Below are 18,728 nucleotides of genomic sequence, written 5' to 3'. Positions count from 1 at the left end.
CCACCTGGGACCTTTAGTCTCCTCACAGGGTATTCCAACAACTGATAAACACACATTTGTAACACATTTGCCTTCAAGACAGCTTGGATTTTCTTTGGCACCAAAGCTCACAAGAGCCCTTCCGAAGCACTGCCCGGTTGCCTGAGTGCTTACCCCTCACTCACTATCACCGGCACTGCCTTGCAGATAGTCCAGGTTTGTGTGTGAGATCAGTGACACCCATGAAAGTTTAAGGCAAATCAATCTGTGTCATGGCTAAAGGAATGATTAGCAAATTAGAACTGGTCCTGATGACTTCATGTGAGTTACCTGTTACCCTGTGACAGATCCCTGGTGGGTGGAAGACTGTGAATCCAGGAGGAGCTGGAGCTACCTTCCTCACTTTGCTCCTCCATTTTCATGCTAATCTCAGTGAAACAAATTAGCTGTGCTAAATTAATAATAATATTTGCCACTTCCCTACTGTCTTCCAGCTGGGGAGCAGAACATGATTCTCAGTGGGGAATTAAGCCTTTGAAGCCCCCTGAAGAGTAGTTGTCACCTTTATTGTGCAAAGTCAGAAAAAGTATTTAAATGATTTGACCAATAGTTCTTGGGGAGCTTGTGGCAGAGCTGCAGAGCAAACCCAAATGTACCAATTCCATCTCAGACCCAGGCATTGATCACAGCTTAATCATTTGATATGATTTTGAGATGCATACACACTGATGTATAGATGTAATTAATTGAAGCACACTGCGGGAGAAGTTGGAATGTTTTTTAGCCCTCTGGATAGGCTTAAGACCTGCATGAGGTCAAGCATGAGAAATGGCAAATGTACATCTTGATGTAGCATCGGTAATGTTGGCGTAGGTGTCCTGTGGCCCTTGCAGCTGCTGCAGGACCTAGGGAGCAGTAGGGAATAACTTGGCTGTATCTGCTTGTGACTTTTTGAGGCCTTGCAATGGCCCTTGATGACTTCTGCAGATGGGTTCATGTTCTTCATCTTCTGTTGGGGCCATGTTGGCTCCCACAGTAAGTAGCAAGGAGTTCAGGTTGACTTTCCCCACCCCCCCCTTGACTATCACCCCATAAAGCACTTCCATGGTGCTTAAGACTTTACCCTTGTGGTGTTATGAAAAGGAGGCCGATGAGCACTCTCAGGAGTTTCCTTGCACTGAAATCCAACTTGCACCTTGCAGTACCTTCCTATACAGCTACCTACAATCTTTTCCTTCTGTAACTTTGATACCTTCTGCTTTTCTCAAACACATTTGTTTTAAAGAAAATGACCAGCTGCCGATGCACTAGCTGTTACCTATTAACACAAACATTTTAGGTTGCGTAAGAGTGCCCGTTTTGAAAGTTAGTACAGAAGATCTAGTCCAATGTAATCTCTGCTGTTTATTCTGATCTTTTATTCAACTTCTGCAACTAGATAATTTGTGTGGGATTTAATAAACTCTTCTCTTTGTTGTGATAAGTTCTAATTATTACTTTCAAGGAAGTTTATTGGATCAACTAGTAACTAGTCACTAGCTAGAGCAATGTGCTGTTGAGAGAGAGGTTTCTGCTTGCCTTATAGTGACTAAGTAGGTATATGGAACCCACAAAGAAACCTCACAAACAGAGTCTCTGTACCATACATGCAGTATACTTGCAGAGCAAGAGATAGCCTGGCAGTTAACAAGATGTGCAGGACAAATAAAGCACATTAGAGACTGCCCAGAAAAAAATAATTTCTTTTCATTCGAAAAAAATTGACAGTGTTCATCAGAAGATCTGAGAGAGTAAGGGAGCAGGAGAGACAGCAGAATGGCTAATATGATGGCAATGGCAAGCAGTCACTGGGGATGCTGGCTGTGCTGGTTCAGTTCCCAGAGCTGCTGGATTGGTCCCTTGCTGTGGCTATGCAATGCCTGGACCTGCCAGTGTTGTGTGTTTCGAAGTGATGCTCCTTCTGCCTTGTTTTCTTTCCATGGAGGCTCCCCTTGTGAACTGAGGATATTATGATTTTACCAGAAAGACTATTGATGAGCTAATGTTAAAGACAAAGTTTCAAGTGCAAAACATCGCAGCCAGCTGGGGGTTTATTTCAGTGAAGTGCTGTTTGGGGACTTGTTGCAGTCACGCAGCTATGCAGAGAGAACAAGGAGTGGAATCTTCTCTTAGTTTGTCCTTGAAGACCCCTCATGAGGCCACATCTGGGTCTACATTAACAGAGGAGCCCTGGGACAATGGGGTGTGAAGGCAGTGGAGGGCTCTCCGTAACCCAGTTGTCTCTGCTGTTGGCACTTCTCTCTTCTTCTAGTTCAAGGTCTTGCAGCAGTCAAAACTCTTCTGTCAAATGAATTCCAGATTCTTTCAGTTTTTCTAAAACATTTTTATGCCTTTTTTTTGTGTGTGTGTGTGTCAAATGTGAATTTCAAGAATTGTGTGGTCAGTTCTCTTCAGAGTCCACTTTTCCTTCACTTTTCGGCAACCCCAGAAATGTGATTGTTATGACCAAAGCATGAATAGCTCACTGGAACAGACTGCTTTCACATCTGTAGACATTTTCATGTGTCAATGTCCACTATTCCCTGCTTGTCTTTGGAAAAGATCCATGTCACAGTCCCATGGCGGCAACCTCTAAATGCAACCATATGATAAAAGCCATTTGCCGTTCCCCTTGCCTGGCATCAGCACACAGATTCCACCCATGAAGACCATTTGATGGCCATTTTCATACTCCGGGGGAAGCGCAACACTGCAGATAAGTGAAGGCTCAGCAACAGTCTTTAGGGCCTTCAAGTGGAGGCAGTAACAACAGAACAATTGTTCTGATTAGTGTTGCAAAGGGATGGCAACCATCATGAGGGAAAAAGAGGAAAAACTGTAGCAGAGAGAAGGTGTTTAGATCTTCAGGGTCATATTCTTAGTCATTTCTAAGCCCAGTCATTCTTCACCATGCTTTGCTTTCTCTGGTCAGCGGTACTGTTGAGGCAGTGGAGAGGTATTAGCTCCTCTCATTTTTTTGATGGGCACAAGGACAGAGGCGTACCTCCTTGGCAGAGGTGGAAACAAGACTTGCAACTTTTGATGTCCTGCCTCGTGTTTAATCTGCAAGCCTGTGGCTGCCAGGTTGATAAGCAGCACGTGGATTTGGAGCCTCTCCTGTTCAGGTTCTGTGTGCAAAGACCAAGAAAAAAAAAAAAGGGGGGGCCCTCACTCAGGTGGTCTTAGCTCTGTCAGTGAAAAGTCTTTCTGAATTTGTCAGAGCCCCAACTTCACTCTGTTTGTACTCGAGCAGCCTTCCCACTCAGGGTTAATGACTTTGCATGCTGGGTTGATCTGGGAGGGAACTGGGAGTCTCACCTGGGTCTGGAGCTAATCAGAGGTCTCAGTGGAGGGCACCTCCAGGCTCCCATAAGGGGAGAAGGGGAGGAGCTCTAGGAGGGTGGGTGGGATGGTTATGGGGTGTTTGTGGCTGGCTAGGAAGGTGTTTTAGGTGCAGACACCTCCAGGGCATGATCATGGAGGGAGACTACAGCAAGGAGCAGTTGGCTTGTGCAGCAAGATGCTTTGAAGAATGAACCTTCAGCAGGTTGTATGCTGGGGAGGCTATGACTGACGTGAGTGACCCTGTTGGGCTGGGTTTGGGTTGTGTTTTGGGTTTGTTTTGGGTTTGTTTTGTTTTTTGTTTTTTTTTTCAGGAAGGAAGGTTCATTCAGGGGTGAAAGAGCCTTGAGGCTGGTGATTAGTGAATATTTGCTGGAGTTTAAGCCCAGGTGGTGGTGAATTGTGCTTGGCTAGGAGGAAGCTGAGGTCCTCTGTAACTGAGGTGGCTGAGCTTAGGGTTCCAGTTGTGTTTGGTCTTGCTCAGGGGAATGTAGCATAGGTCCCTGGTTCAGTTCAGATGGCTGGGCCTAAGCTGTGCCTCAAAGTATGACTTGGGATCATGCTCCCTTCTGAACCTGTTGTTTTTCTTCTCTTGGCACAGAAGAGAGGACTTCGTCCTGCTCTAGTGTCCTAATGTGAAAAAAAAAAAAAGCGCCTCTTGTCAATTCTTTATTTTCCTCCTCTCTGGATAAAAGAGGCTGTGCTCTTAACCATAAAGGCAAGAATACAGGCTGTTTTTTGGGAAGCAAGGAGCAAACACAGTTTAGCTTCTGAGCTACAGCATTTCCTAGTGCAGGGCACAGTCCAGATTTTTCCACACGTGGGCTTGAGCCCAGACATCACCCTGACAACACGTGGGAACATAAATACAAACAAAAATAATTTCCAGATGAGGGACATATGCAATGTTTTCTTTTACTGGCATTTATGCTTGCTTATTTGGCTGAAGTTGACAATCAACTCTGCTTATTGCAACAGGGTAGCAGGAGGATGCTAGGAACAGTGAAAGTGCCTGTTCAGCTGTGCCTGCATCCCGAGAGGGATATGAAACCCATGACAGCCACCTCGGGGAGGCCCTGTGTAATTTTTGGAAGAAGACAGGGCCCAGGAACCAGCAAGAACAGTCTTGGAGCAAAACCTTTTGGGGGGACCCTGACTGACCCATAACTATTTAGGAGCTCTTGCTTAGTGGCCTATCTCATGAACCTTGTCACAACCTCACAGCCTCTTGTCTGGCTGTACTGTGTTAGGTCCCCTCCTTGTGGTGTGTCCCCATGGATCTAGGTAAGACTACGTTCTCAGGAAGTGGAAGCAGTCCCCTAAAGAAAGAAGGTTTTGCATTTTATTTTCTTTCACTTGTGAGTGATATTGGTATTTCTTTCAGGTGATTTTTGGCTGGGAGAATCCCTGAGCAGCCTGATCTCAGTAGGGTGAGGGTTAGTTTGGGCTGCACGCCCAGCATCTCTCAGGTTTCACGTGGGGGGAATAAGGGGAGATACTGGGGCTGTAGTCCATTGTCTTACACTGACACCAACTTCTTGTTCCCTTCTGCATTGTGTTCCTTACGGGGCTATGCAGTCTGTTTCCAATCTCCCCTGAAGCTGGGGCTATGAAAGCAGTATCTCAAGCTCCTTTTTGTATATCAGACTATAAAAACATGATTTCTTACACGTGTGCACAAATATATATTTCCATTAAAAGTACAAAAATATGCTGCTCTAAGTAATGCTATCAGGATGCTTAGGCATGATTCTGTACTGCAGCCCTTTGAGTTCTGGTCTACCTGGTGACTGAATTTCTTGCTGACTTATCCCCAGGGCAACATCATGGAAGACAATAATGACACCAGCTTAAAACTAGCGAGAGGAAAAAGGGCTGACTGTTGCTGGATGCCCTTATAGCTACGTGGTTGTTTTTTGATTTGTTTCCCCTCTGGCCGCTCTCCCCCTGCCCCCCCCCACCCCCCGCCTCTGGAAAAATCAGTCTGTGAATGTAGTTTCGTTATATTACAATAGCCTGTTCCTGATGTTGCTGCTTTGAGTCTGTATGTCTAACAGGCCTAAAAATAACTAAATAAATCACTCAAATGAGGCAGTAGGCAAATAGATTTGCCCACCTGTTTATTAATAAACACATGGACATGAACCTATATTTCTATATTAGAACATGGCTCTATGTCTCCTGTGGGTATAAAAAGAAAAACACCTGGCAAAGAGTGAAGGCAGTAAGGCAAGTACAAAGTTTCCACAGTAAACATATTTGTGTTTGCTGAGCAAGTGTTGCCTTAGGAAGGCAGGCAAGGCGAGCAGCTACCGCTTGCTTGCAGAGCCTCAGATTACCAAGCACAGAAAGAGATGACTCTCTGACAGCTGCAGATTGCAGTTAGATCATACAGGGGGGGTGGTGGTGGTGGTGGTGTGTGTATTTGAGAGAAGGGACAGGCAGGCATCCTTCCCAGCCTCTCTCTGTGCTGACCATATGCATATAAATCCAAGTGCACTTCCTCTTTGGAGTCTGGATTCAGAAAGCAGCCAGGAGATAGCGCAACAGCCAAGCTGAGCTTTGTTGTGGTTTGTTTTTTTTTTTTTAATTATGTTTTGGGGGGTTTACTGCTTGGAGGGTTGTTCCTCTGGATGGCTCAGTGCATGCTCTGATCTTTACCCTTGCAGAAATATCTCACTGACTTGCAGAGCAGTCCTTTCAACAGCATCAATGTAGAGGTGATTCAAGGCAAACCTTTCCTGGTTGGATTCATGGTTATTTACTGGCAGAGCTGTAATGTGGGGGTAAAGGAGGAAGCTGGGGTAAAATGTGCCTAGGGCATGCCAGGGCCTGGCATGGGGTCTCTGGGAAGGGAAGAGGAGGGTGTCCCAATGATAAGTGTCATTCATGTGCTGTGAGGTGAGAGTAGCTAAAAAGACTCCAAGTGGATGCCTCCATCGCGATGGCTCCTTTCCTTGCCTTCCCATTCCTGTTTGTAAGCTGTGGTGTACGGCTCTGCCAGCCACACTACTATTTCTGCTTACTCATAGGGTCAGCTGAAACATGCTGAACGAGGGGCAAAAGGGTAACAAAAAGCCCAAGTAAGGTACTGTCTAACTGGGACACGTTAAGCCATGTGGCCAAATCTGGGGCTGTGTGGGTGGGTGTCTCTAGTCTTTCTATGCTGTTTTCTAGCTCTGCAAGAGACCCAGCAGTTCAATTAAGGATAATATATACTTACAATTAATCAAATAGTCTTGCATTGGATTAAGACAAAGCCTCCCATCTAACTGCCTCCAGCTATACTGGTGCAAAGGAGATGTTAGGTTCACACTAAAAATGGTCTGAGCCTGTGACAGGCAGTTGTACCTAGGCCTGGCTCCTCTAACATATTTATAAAGCTTTGGGTTCCCCCACTCCATCAGCAGGGGCAATAAAGATTGTTGTTATGAAGCTGTTGGTTAACATAATCATGCTTCATAGCTTTATTTTACATGGTGATTATGCTGACTATTAATGTGCAAAACCTGAACGCTGGAATTACTGGCATGGTCTTTGCTCTGGGTTTGATATCTAGGGGAAGTGATGTGTATGTCACTGCATTTGGCCACATGACCTGCATTTTCTGCCTGGGATCTCCTGTTGTTTAATCAGAATCACAAAACGATGTTTAATTAGGTCACAAATAGCAGTGAACTGTCATTTCTTCTGTGTATTGAAAGCCTTGAACAGCCTGGAGAAATCCTGTGAAATAGAGTTGCCATCCCCTATCTCTCCTACAGAAACTCTGCCTTTGTGTTAGGACAGGACAGACTTGACAAATTACTATCCTAGTAGTTTCTGGTTGCATCCAAACATTTTGTGTCAGCAGCTACTACTTGCAATGAGGTCTCGCAGAAAGAAACTGTAGGCAGAGGAATATTTCCAGGGCGGGTGGAACCCTTCTTTGAGCCAGGATTGGTAGTAGGAAGTAATGAAAATGCCAGGAGGAAAACCACTTCTTTAAGAGCTATGTTCAGTTGGGAGGGTGTTGTCAGAGACACGTGGGACCTAGTGTAGCCGTATCATAGCCACAAGAATCTACCAAAAGCAGTGGTCTACCTAAATCCTTTGGCATCCGTGTACTGAAGATGTGTTGATTTGTTACTAAAGTAGAAGCTGGCCAAATGAGGTCCTTCCTTAGTATGTCCTTGTTCTACTGGTGGACAAGTGTGAAGTAGCCCCAGTTAATGGGTCCCTCCTGGCTGTCCAAGATGCTATTTTATTGATGAAAAATAGCAGTTAATATTGAAAGCTGTGGAAAGAGTGGCCTGCCAGACACTTGAAACAGCAGTGAGGGAGGCTAGACATGTTTAAGCAATAGTAGGGGATGGGTCATATAATCTTGCTGCAGCAATCTATTTCCATTTGGTTCTGCCTGCTGGGCCCAAGGCAAAGCACAACTCTCTCCTGGATTAGTTGTCCAAAGGACAGAATCTAATGAGGCTAAAAATGGATCACGCTCGTTCTCCTTAGCTCTTGAAACAAACAAAAAAAAAAGTATGATGCCATTAGACTGTGGAAATCATTAAAAAAACCCATGCATATTAAGTGGTTGTCAGATACAGAAGATCAGGGGAAACAGCTCTCTACCTAAGTAGGTTGTTGCCTGATTTCTAGTAGGAGGCAGCTGTTGGAGCCTGCCCCACTAAGGAACTAGACAATATTTGGGAAATGTATGAAAATTGCAGTGGTCTTGAGGTTCCACAGCTATTTCTGAAGTAGGTCCACAAGGCAACTGCTAATACAAAGTGAGCTGCATGTTTTTAAACAAATAAGAGAATTTAGGTTAAATATTAACTTTTGGTCATTTCAACTCTGATAGCTTTGGCCTTCAGGTTGATCATTTAATGAGCTCCTTCCTGTTGCTACAGCAACTGCAACCCTGGAAGACCTTGATGTTTAAGTCAGGAGAAAAAAAAAATAAAGCTTGTTCTGAAATTTGCTTGGGCTTCTATTGATAAGTGTCTGTGCTCAGAGTCAATTGTTCAGACAAACAAGGCTTGGAAATGTGCCATAGGGTTTAATGCAATCCTTGTGCAACCCCATCCTAATCCATCAGCTCTTGTGCAGTGGTAAAAAAAAAAAAAAAACCTAAAAAACCCTCCAACAAATCTTAGATTTTGTGTTCTTCTCTGACATGTGTTAATTCATGTGATGTTTTAAGAAAGCAGGCAGACTTGCTTGTTCTTCTTGCTGAGTTATCATTGCACATGATATAATTGTGGCCTGTGAAGATGCATGCCCTCAATGTGCCGTGTACCAGTGGAGCGTCCGCGGTGCGATATAAGCTGACTTCTGGAAGGACAGTATTCATCTGTGCCCCGCTTCCGGCATGTGCTTGTACACAGTACTTGCCAGGTCTCAGCTGCTTCTTTTCTGTCCCTTTCAAATACAACTTCTGGCTAGAAAGTCCTTTCTTCTTAGACCTCTCCCAGACTCAAAGCATTCAGAATTTCCCCTGAACGCTGATCCTATTTTAGAAACTTTCTGGGATGACTTCTTGGCTGGCATACATCAATATCACCTTGTTGAATTCACTGTAGGTATGCCATTTCATGTCAGATCAGGTTTTGGCTAGTTGTTTTTGCAGTAGAAACCTCCCCAGTACTGTTTACTTCTCTGAACGTAAATCTTAACACTGTTTGAGTTCTCGCTCTGTCTAATTTCCAAGGACAAGAATTCTTTCTATGTCTGGGCAATTGCACCTCCATTTCTGATACAAGCAGAGGTCCAGAATGCACATGTGAGCATGACACACATTTTTCTTTCTAAGTAGAGTCCTCTCTCTCTCTCTCTTACAGAAGTATAAATATTTTAATGAAATGTAGGGCTACAGATGTATAGCTAAGCGCTCATCAAAGCTGATGGCAAAGCTGCTGTTTTCTTTAGTGTGCAGCCCTGAGGGCATCTTGTTTGAGTCACGCTTCACAATTGTTTTTAAATGTAAAGCTTTATGGCCTGATTTAAAGTACAGCTGGCAGGAAATGTTTTTTTCCTGTCCTGAAGAACACTTGAAATCTTCAAAAATAGTCCTGCTCCATGCTGAGATGGACTGACAGCTCCCAAACTGGAGAGCAGAAGCAGCCCATTGAAACTAGTTAAAGCCCCAGTAACTTGGATTCTCTTGGAGAAGATGAGACATGTTTAAATCCACAGCTGATTCCTGTGTCCTGAGACCTGAGTCTCCTGTATCAGGGTGGATGGCCTGGCCAACAGTGCTTCGCTACTTCATGTTTTCTCTTCCTGCTCTGATTCTTAAAAGTACACCATGGACCTGAGATAACAGCATTTTTCCTGAGCTGTCACTGTGAAAGCTCTTCCCAGGAACTGTTTCAATTTCAGTGACTCTGCATTTTCTGTCAAAATAGCATTTAGACAAAAACCTCCAGACTGTTTTCCATCCAAAGCCTGCTGAAGTCAATGAAAAACATTCCTCTTCAAAAGAATTATAATTACTATTAAGAATACCAGAATAAAAGCATAATCGCATTAGGAATTCGCTCTCTTGATGGAGGTCTGTATTGATCTTTGTTTTTTCTGCACTAATGGAAAATAGGAAAGGGGTTATTGGATAAAGAACTGGACTTCCTCTTGGTTTGAAAAATTGGGTACAAGACTAGTTCATGCCTGCCAGAAAGAATGTGTTTGATTGCTAGAATAGTCTAGCAAGGGATGGGCTGCCATAAAGGACAGCCATGACCACATAGTGATACCCTGGTCAGACATGTGTTAATACAAATTCACTCCAATACTTTTTGCCTTTAAAAAACAACAACAAACAAACCCTCAACCAGCAACACAGCCTTTTCCTCCTTCCTTGAAACTTTTGGCTGATAGAGCATCATAGATTTTAAAGATGGCTGGAAGAAATTCAAGAGGCAACAGTTGCAACATCATAGGTTGCTGTTTGTTTGTTTTTAAAAAAAGTATATAGTTAAGAATGAATGAAAATAAAAGACAAATGAAATCACCTCTCTACCTAACTCCTACCATAGGAATGCATGCGTGTGTGCACACAAAAATATCTTGGTGAGCTATTAGCCTGGAAGCTACTCAAGTCTTAGAGTGATCCAATTCTCTCGGGAAGAAGAAGAAAGTAAAGCTGCCAACTTCATGCATCAAGTGGAACAATAATCCTGAACTAAAAGAAAAGCTTCCAAGTCTTCAGATGGTGAATTATTTATCTGCTGACATAGAACAATACGCACTTTGTAGTTGATGTACGAGATTCCCTATGTGCGTCACATTAGAAAGCAAGAGGATGTGGAATTATACAACTATACTTTTTTTTATGGGGGAAACACCCGCTCCCTCTACAGATTTAAAATCTATAATTAGCCACAAGGGAATCCAAATGTCTCTGACAGCCCTTTTTGAGGTGTTTGATTATTATGTTACTAGGACCAAAGGATGCTGCTGGCAAAAGTTTGCAGAGTCAAAGCCCTGGTATTATCTGTCAGTTCTGAGGACAACTCCAGCAGAGTATCCCAAAGGACCCCAATCAGCGCAGTCCAGTTGCTTTATAAGAGAACACAAGAGGAGAAAAAATTATTTCTCTGGATTTTTGTTTTGACTGCAAGCTCTCATCACAGGGATCTTGTCTCCAAGACTGCCTGTAAAACACCTTTTACTACTGTGATGTTGGGAGGATAGCAGAAACGTGGTTTGCTTCTCAACAGGGAAGAGCCATCTTTGAAGGTGAGTCTTTGTCCCAGGATTGCCAAGCCTTCGCCCTGAAGTTGAGATCACAAGGCCTGGCTAAAGGCAACTGCTTTGGGGTTTTCATTGCCTGAAGCCCTGTCTGAGGACAACTGGGCTCACTTCACCTGGGAATTACCCAGGCTACCATGACTTTGCAACCATCATCATAAAATCTGTATTATTAGCACCAGTTATCTAGAGGCAAAAAGACATTGTACCTCATCACCAAACCTTTGAGTCAGCATTTAATATTCCACCTTTACTGAAGGTAAAGTTTCCTGTGGACTAGTTACATCATTACGATTGGAAAACTGATATTGTTCTCTCCAGTATCCCTGGAGCAGGCAAGATGCTGCTGCAGAAATTGCCAGAGGCAAGCCCTAATACCACCCTTCCATAAAAATCACCCGCTCTGCCGATTTCCTCTGTAGGTTGTAATGTTAGGTTATGAGCCATAGAAAGTACTTCAGAGATATTTAGCAGTGTTAAACATGATGATCTCCTGATGGGAATCGGTGCATATACCCAGCAGACAAACGTCCTCTGCCTGGTCATCAGAGCGGTGACACTACCTGCCCTCTGTGCTGCCTTTCTCAATGGGGAGGCCCAGTGCTCAGGAGAGAGTGGCTGCCCCTGCAGCCGGTCGTGCGGGTCAGGGTCAGGGCACATTGCATTGCTGTTGCCTGTTAGGGAGATCAATACAGGACTTCAGTCTCCCCTGCTTCAGCACCTTTCATTGGAATAATCCTCACATGCATTCAACATGTGAAGAAAAAAAAAAATAAATCCAGGTGCATCCCAAGTTCCTATTCAGAGCAGCATGCATGTTTTGTACAGGTTGCTTGCATGTAGTGATTCCTGGATGCATTGCCTCTGATCCTGGGAACTGTGGCTTTTGGTGTATATCCCTCAAATTAGAAAAGTGGCTTGAAAAAGAAAAGAAATTTTAAAAAGGCATGAGGTACTGAAAGGAAGATCACGGATGCAAAGGCCCCATCTCAAGTTCTAGTGAACTAACTTATCAGTTTCCAGAGAACTCGGTGAGAAGCACATGGCATTGTTTAACTGAAATACTTGGACAGGAGGAAGGCACTGTCAGTTTTTGCAGTGTCAATCAGAACAGGAAAAAGCTTTGTGGAAGTGCAAGACAAATGTGGTTTGGTGTTAGCTGGGGTTTTTTTGTTCTCCCCTGATCTAATATGAAGACCGATCTCATGATCAGTCTGGGTGGTGAGTTTGCAAGACTTTCTTGTGTTAAGGAGACCAGTTCCAGTTGTACTAATCTGGCCAAACGTCAATGAAGCTGATTAAATTCATTCCCTCAGCTCCCTTCCTTGGCTGTTGTTTTGCAAAGGAGCATTGACTACAATTAGTGCTGATTACCTTTTTTTTTTTTTTTTATAAAGGTATTATAAACCACTATTTTATCTTGTAGTATCAGCTCCAGCAAAGGGAGAAACCACAGACATGAAACTACACCGTTTGCTGCATTTAGTCAACCAGCTTGATGCAATAAAATGATCACATATATCTCCTTTCAGAGCCTTTGCTTCCTTGTTTCAGGATTGCAAACACCTGCAAAACCCTCTCCAAATATCTAATCACCACCTGTAATGTGACTGAACGGTAGGACCATTCTCAGCCTTCACCACCTTTGCTGTCCTGCACAGGGATTGCCAAAGTTGCTCTTTGCCTTCACTGTCTTTGAGCTTACACAATTTTGCTGTTAAGCACGTTGCAGAACAGCCTGATGACTGATGAAATACCTTGCAGAGATGACAGGACACAGTGTAGATCTTCACACTGCACTCTCACGGGAGAGAGCTGCACGTTGCAATGGGCCAGGGTCTGTCAGGAAGCTTCGGACTTTTTGACTGACATATTCGTGCTACAAATGATGTCATGAATTTGAAATTTTGAGCAAGAAAAACTCTGACTTTGCACTGAATTCAGGTTTGCATCCAGAATGGTTGTTCACTCAAGTCTAGAATTTTTCATCTTAAGACCTTTCCATGCTATACATTTGGGATCCTGCCACTGCAGAGGCATTTTGTGGTGTATGTTCAGAGTAACGATCAGTGTGCCCAGCGTACGTTAGGAGCGGAGGTAATGCGAGGGCATTTGGCTTGCTGGCGCGATGGAAGACCTCTTGGCCCTGTACAGCTTTGTATGGCTGGGTCTTCTTTGCTCAAAATGGGGGTGTTGGCACATGCCCATGCTTGTGTTGCACTGGCAGGACTGGCTCTGCAGCAGGCTGTCAGCAGGGGAGGTGTATGCAGGAGCTCAGCTGAACATTGACTCTGTGGCATGCTGTGATCATACTACTTCTTACACCCTGCCTCACCTGGGCCCTTTCCTAGGTGCTAAGGTGGGGAAAGCAGCATTTCACCTCCTTGGAGGGATGTCTTGAGGACTAAGAAGGGAATTACCTCAGGAACAGGGGTTTCTAGGAAGGGATCAAATGCTTCTCTAGCTATGCTCCAACCTTGTCCCGTTGGTGATATTTCCACGCTGGGAAAGTGGGCACAGAAGTAGCTGAACCTGGTATTTTCAATTGTGTTGGTCTTGCCATTGCTGCAGATCGCTGTTTTATAAACACGACATCTCTAGGAGAAGGGGTTTGTTCTCCTCCCAGCTGCAGGTTACAGTGCATTGCAAGATGATCATGCAGGAGCTTTGCCCTCGGTAAAAGAGGCACAGGGGTTGTCTAGTTTGGCCCAAGTGCTCATTTCAAACCTTTTTAAAGAGATACTCTGTTCTGCAGTAATTTAAAATATGAGTACGTTTTTGGCAATGAAACAGTTCAGTACTTGCTGCAAGGTATCTCTGCATGTGTAAAGCAACACAGTTAACTGCCTGATATGCACCCTAAGTTGCCTTTTTTTTTTATATTCAGCTGGTATGAGCATGTATAGTAGATATACAACTCCTAAAAGAGAGACTGAAAAGGAGAGGAAAGATTTTCTGTTTTCCTTGGATTCTTTCCTTCATCGCTTCTCTTTCCAATAATGTCAGTCCCTCCCTGATGTCCGTGCTGCCAGCCTCCTCTGTGCCAAAAGAGTCTGTGATGCAGACGGAGCAATGCAGCCTGGTGTCACATCAGTGCCTGATCCTCCTGTACAGAAATGGGCCACCAAAGCAGTGACTACACCTCCCAGCATGGCTCTCCTCTGGGAGTGGTGTGTGGCTCTCAGAAGACCTGGCGCCTCTTCCAGGAGCCGTGTGGGTCATGGTGTTGAGCGGATTTGTTGTGGGTGCTGTAGCAATGCTGGACACTGTCAAATCCAGATCGCTTTCCTCCAAGTTCAGAGAAGTGAGGATCATGCCTTCCTAGGCTGAAGTCTGGTAGGAATCTGATTCCCAATCAGCATAAAAGCAAACAGATTTTGTACCTCCAAGACCCTGAGCTTTGGAAATCTTGGTCTTTAATTTGCATTGGTGTGTATGGATGGCAAGGGACGTTCTCTCAAGCGAGGCAGTGTCCTGGAACAGCTGACAGGGTTCACAACCAGAAACTTGACCTTCTGTAACTCTTTTTGGACCTTGTAACTGGTTAGCAAGACTTCCATTTTAACCAGTGCACTCATGTGGCACAGTTTTAATCCTTCACTGCTTCTGAAGAACAGTCATTTAAAGGGAAATCCTGGCCTTGGAGGAGTCAGTGGGAATTCTGAGCTGACTTCAGGCAGGGCCACCACGCCAATTCTCATATCCCCACAATGGCTCTGGGTGAGAGGAGGGGAGAGAGCTTGTGTGTATCAAGTGCAAAACAGAGCAGGGGGGGCAGGAAGAAGTTAGGGTGCTGAGCTGTGCATTAAGCTGCTGCTGCCACAGGACTTCTGCCAAGGAGGGGAATATGTACTTTATGTACCTGATACACATGGTCTCTCCTTGCTCAGTGTCGAGGCCGTGACATACCAAGCACTTTTGTGGGAAAGAAAAGTACACAAGCAAATAGAAGCAGCCTTTAGCTCCAAACATGTCACAGTTGGTTGCTCCTGTTTTCTTGTCAGAGGAGTGGTTAAGTTAAAGTAATTGAACTATTACCGGGGGGGTGGGGGAACACCTATTAGAAGTGAAATAATTCAAAATATTGGAGATGGCTCCCTTGTGTGAGAGTGCCTGTGTTTGGCTTGGCTGCTGACCTGTCCTTAGCAATTCTTTCTCTTCTCTTCTCTCCTGCTGGCAAAACCGTGTTCAAGAGCTGTAGGATGATTCCTGTCCTGGAGGTTAGCAGAGCTGTAGAAGTGTCCTTGTCCATACCAATACATGGTTTAGCTGGGAGAAATGGTGGATGACTACAGGGCATTTGAACCAGCTGCGTATATCTGGAGGCTGTGAAGGTTGAAGAAAGGGAAGGGAATGGCATGCTAACTCAAGTTTGAGCATTAGGAGTGAAAAGCTTAAACTGAGCAATGGAAACTGTAGATTTAAATGTCAGGATATATTTCCTAACAGAGACTTCTGTCAAGTTGTTGAATAATCCCAAAGGGAAGTGATGGAAATCTTATACATAGAGTTATTTCTCAAATTAAGTTTGGATGAAGGCAGAAGAGAATACATAATTGCAAAAAAGTTGAACTAGATAATCTAGGAGTATTTTCCCATCTCTAAAGTGTGATTTATGCTATAAACACTGCCAGACCCTGCAAACTAATCTGTTGTACTAAAAGTGACTCAAACACGATTACTTATATTTTTATACCCCTCATGTTAAACATTTGGTTTGCCAGGAAGAGCTGGAGTATCCAGGACGCACTTTACTATGAATGGATTTCACAAACTATAATTACTAGGCAATAAATCCATACAAGTGGGAAATGTCTCAGGTCTTGTGCTAGATAATAAGAAAGGACAGGAACTGACTGTTTTGGGGGTTACATTTTTGTGTGAACTTGGAAGGAATTAAAACACCAGTGCTACTTTTGAAGGGCCAGTTAGGGCAGAGGCCACAAAATTGTTCTTTACATTAACAGTAAAAAATGTATTTACGCAGCTATTTCTTGGATGGGAGCTAGCACAGAGACAGCTGGTTTTAATTATACAAACAGATGCAATAACTGAGCAATTACAACTTGATCATGAGCCCATGCAAGGCAAGGGGATCTTTAGCAGCCTGTGCTCAAACTGCTTGTGTTGGGTAGGATCAGACCTGCAGGCAAGAAATCTTGTGCTCACTGCGGCAGTCCTAGGAAGCTGCTGGGAGTAAGACTTTTCCCGTGGCATGCTCCATTTGTGCACCAGCACACCTCAGTCTGATTTGGTGGTAGGTGCAGGTCTTGGGGAATAACCAACCTGACTGTGGTTCATTTGCTTTGTTGGCATTTCTTCCTGCTTCCAGTGGGGTAAATGACAGGAGAATATGACTAGGTGTACCTCTGGGCAATTCCCTACTACCATTTTGGGGGAGAGTGCAGCTATTTCTTGCCTTTTGCCAGAGGAGTTTGCTACTGATCATTACAGTAATTGCTATCAGTGGTAATGGTTTTAGTCTAATAGCTCACAAGGGGTTTCATATTACTACAGCCACATTGAAAAGAGCTTCTTGCCCAAAAGAGTTTAAAAGCCAAACTTGGATATGGATCTATCGATCTGTGACTGTTTTAGGCACAGATCACCACAGTACCAAAGCACAACCAGGCTTACCGCCCCACTGAAGGCGACAGGACTTTGGTTGTTGGTTGGCAACTTGAGTAGGGTTAAGCCTCTCCAATCTGTCTTTTTTACTCAATGTCTTTCAGTATTGTTTTTCTCTCCCCGTTAAAGAGGCTGTACAGGGTATCAACAGGTGAGACACAGCTTCATCCACATATATCTATACACATATATAAGTGTTCTACACATATATCTGTGTGTGTATACACACACATATATGCTCTACAGACTTTAAAAAGAAGTAATTATAAGCTTCCAGCTGTCCAAACTCAGCATTATCTTATTATCATCAGTCATGGGGCTGTAGTGGTATAACAATCTAGCACTGCTGAGAAGGACAAATAACTCATCAAAGGAAAGACATGCACTTGTGCATTCAAGGAATTGTGCAAACCACCAGCCTTTAACTGCTTGTCATAAAAAGCCACAGGTTCTGCAGGGAGGTCCCATCACCTTCTCACCTCCTCATCCCCTGGGCACAGCCTGTTCACTGCGTCCAACTGAACTGAGAGGAAAGTCTTAACCTAAGTCAGAGTCCAGCCCTCGGGCTCTCGATCGGACTCTGAAAATAGCAGCTCCAACCCATATGAGGTTGGGCTTCCTTGCCTTCTCACTCTGTTTAATATCACTGACAACTCTGCGTAGGAGGATTTTTTCTGGCATGTACAAGAATACTTGTGTAGCATTGCTCTGCTGATTAAAATGTGCAAAACAAACCATGTCAGGTCCTGCCCCCTCTCTCCCTTGGGCAAGGGAGCCTAGGCAGGACAGCCAAGCTGAGACCCTCTGTGAGCCTTTACTACAAAGAAGCAAGAGCTGAAGACCAGAAAGCAGATGCTGACCTGTGGTTCTTAAACTTTGTAAAAGACTGACTCAAACTGCTCTCCCATCAACACGAGCGTAACTGTATGGCCATCTCAAAGCTCTCTGATCTGGCAGTGTCTGGCTTGGTTTCTCTATGCCTCCATGGCAGCAAATCATGCTGAAGTGGAGCTTGTCAGTGTGGGGTGAGAAACAAAAAGGTGACCTAGCTGTTGGAGGAAAACATACAGGCTCTTGCCTGCAGCCTGGGCATCGAGCCTGCCATCTGGTTGTTAAAATTACAGCTGGGTCCTAGGTTGGCCAGGTTCCCTCCTTCCCTCAGCTGGACCTGACTCTGGGGCACGTTGCCTGCATCTGGCTTGCAAGTGTCTCTCTTTCCTCCTCCTTCCTCTGTCCCCTCTAGTTCAGATCCCCAAATCCCTCTCTGTGTGGTAAACAAGGGCATGTGGGGGTCTCCCAGGCCTCCCCTTCAGAGATGATTGATACTGATTTGCAGCTTTGCTTGTTCTAGTCTTGTCTCATCCTGCACCCCTAGCTCCATGCTTCTCTTAGGTTCCTCCTTCTACTTCTCCCATGAGCAAAACACGACAGGTATTCAGTCTCCTTTTCCTTCTTGTACTCTTGTCTAAAATCTTCCCCTTATAAGTTCTTCCTCTGCAGATACCCTCATAAATTATGTTTGAACTTACTGTTCTAAGCAAGGAGAGTCTTTATTTGTTTGGTAATGACTTCTGGCCATCCCAGACCAGCTCCAAGCTCCTTCTCAAAGAACTTGAGGATGCTCAGAAGTGTATAAACAGGAGGTGCTAAACACCATATAGGATTATAACTGGTAGGGAATGGTATCATATGGAGGCATGACTAGGCTCCACATTTGCCTCATATATATCCTCTGCCATGTGGCGCTGAGCAGACTCTTAACCTTGATTCCTACCTTTGTGACAGGAATAATATGCAGCCCACTTCAAATTACATTGAAGACCTCTTAATTCCTTCCAGAATTACACCCTCGCTATGCAAAGTTTAAGTTTTATTACAGATCCTAGACCAACCTTTATCTCATAGCGTTTGATCACTGATTTTTTTCTTTGGCTAGATGCTTTTTCATTGTAATTCCTGCTGTGACTTTCCCAACACTGCCCTTTCTGTCAGTCTATGTATTTTTC

The sequence above is a fragment of the Falco cherrug genome, chromosome 4, assembly GCF_023634085.1.
Source record: "Falco cherrug isolate bFalChe1 chromosome 4, bFalChe1.pri, whole genome shotgun sequence".
NCBI lineage: Eukaryota > Metazoa > Chordata > Aves > Falconiformes > Falconidae > Falco > Falco cherrug.
The sequence above is the reverse complement of the archived record's forward strand: the minus strand, read 5'-3'. Positions refer to the sequence as shown.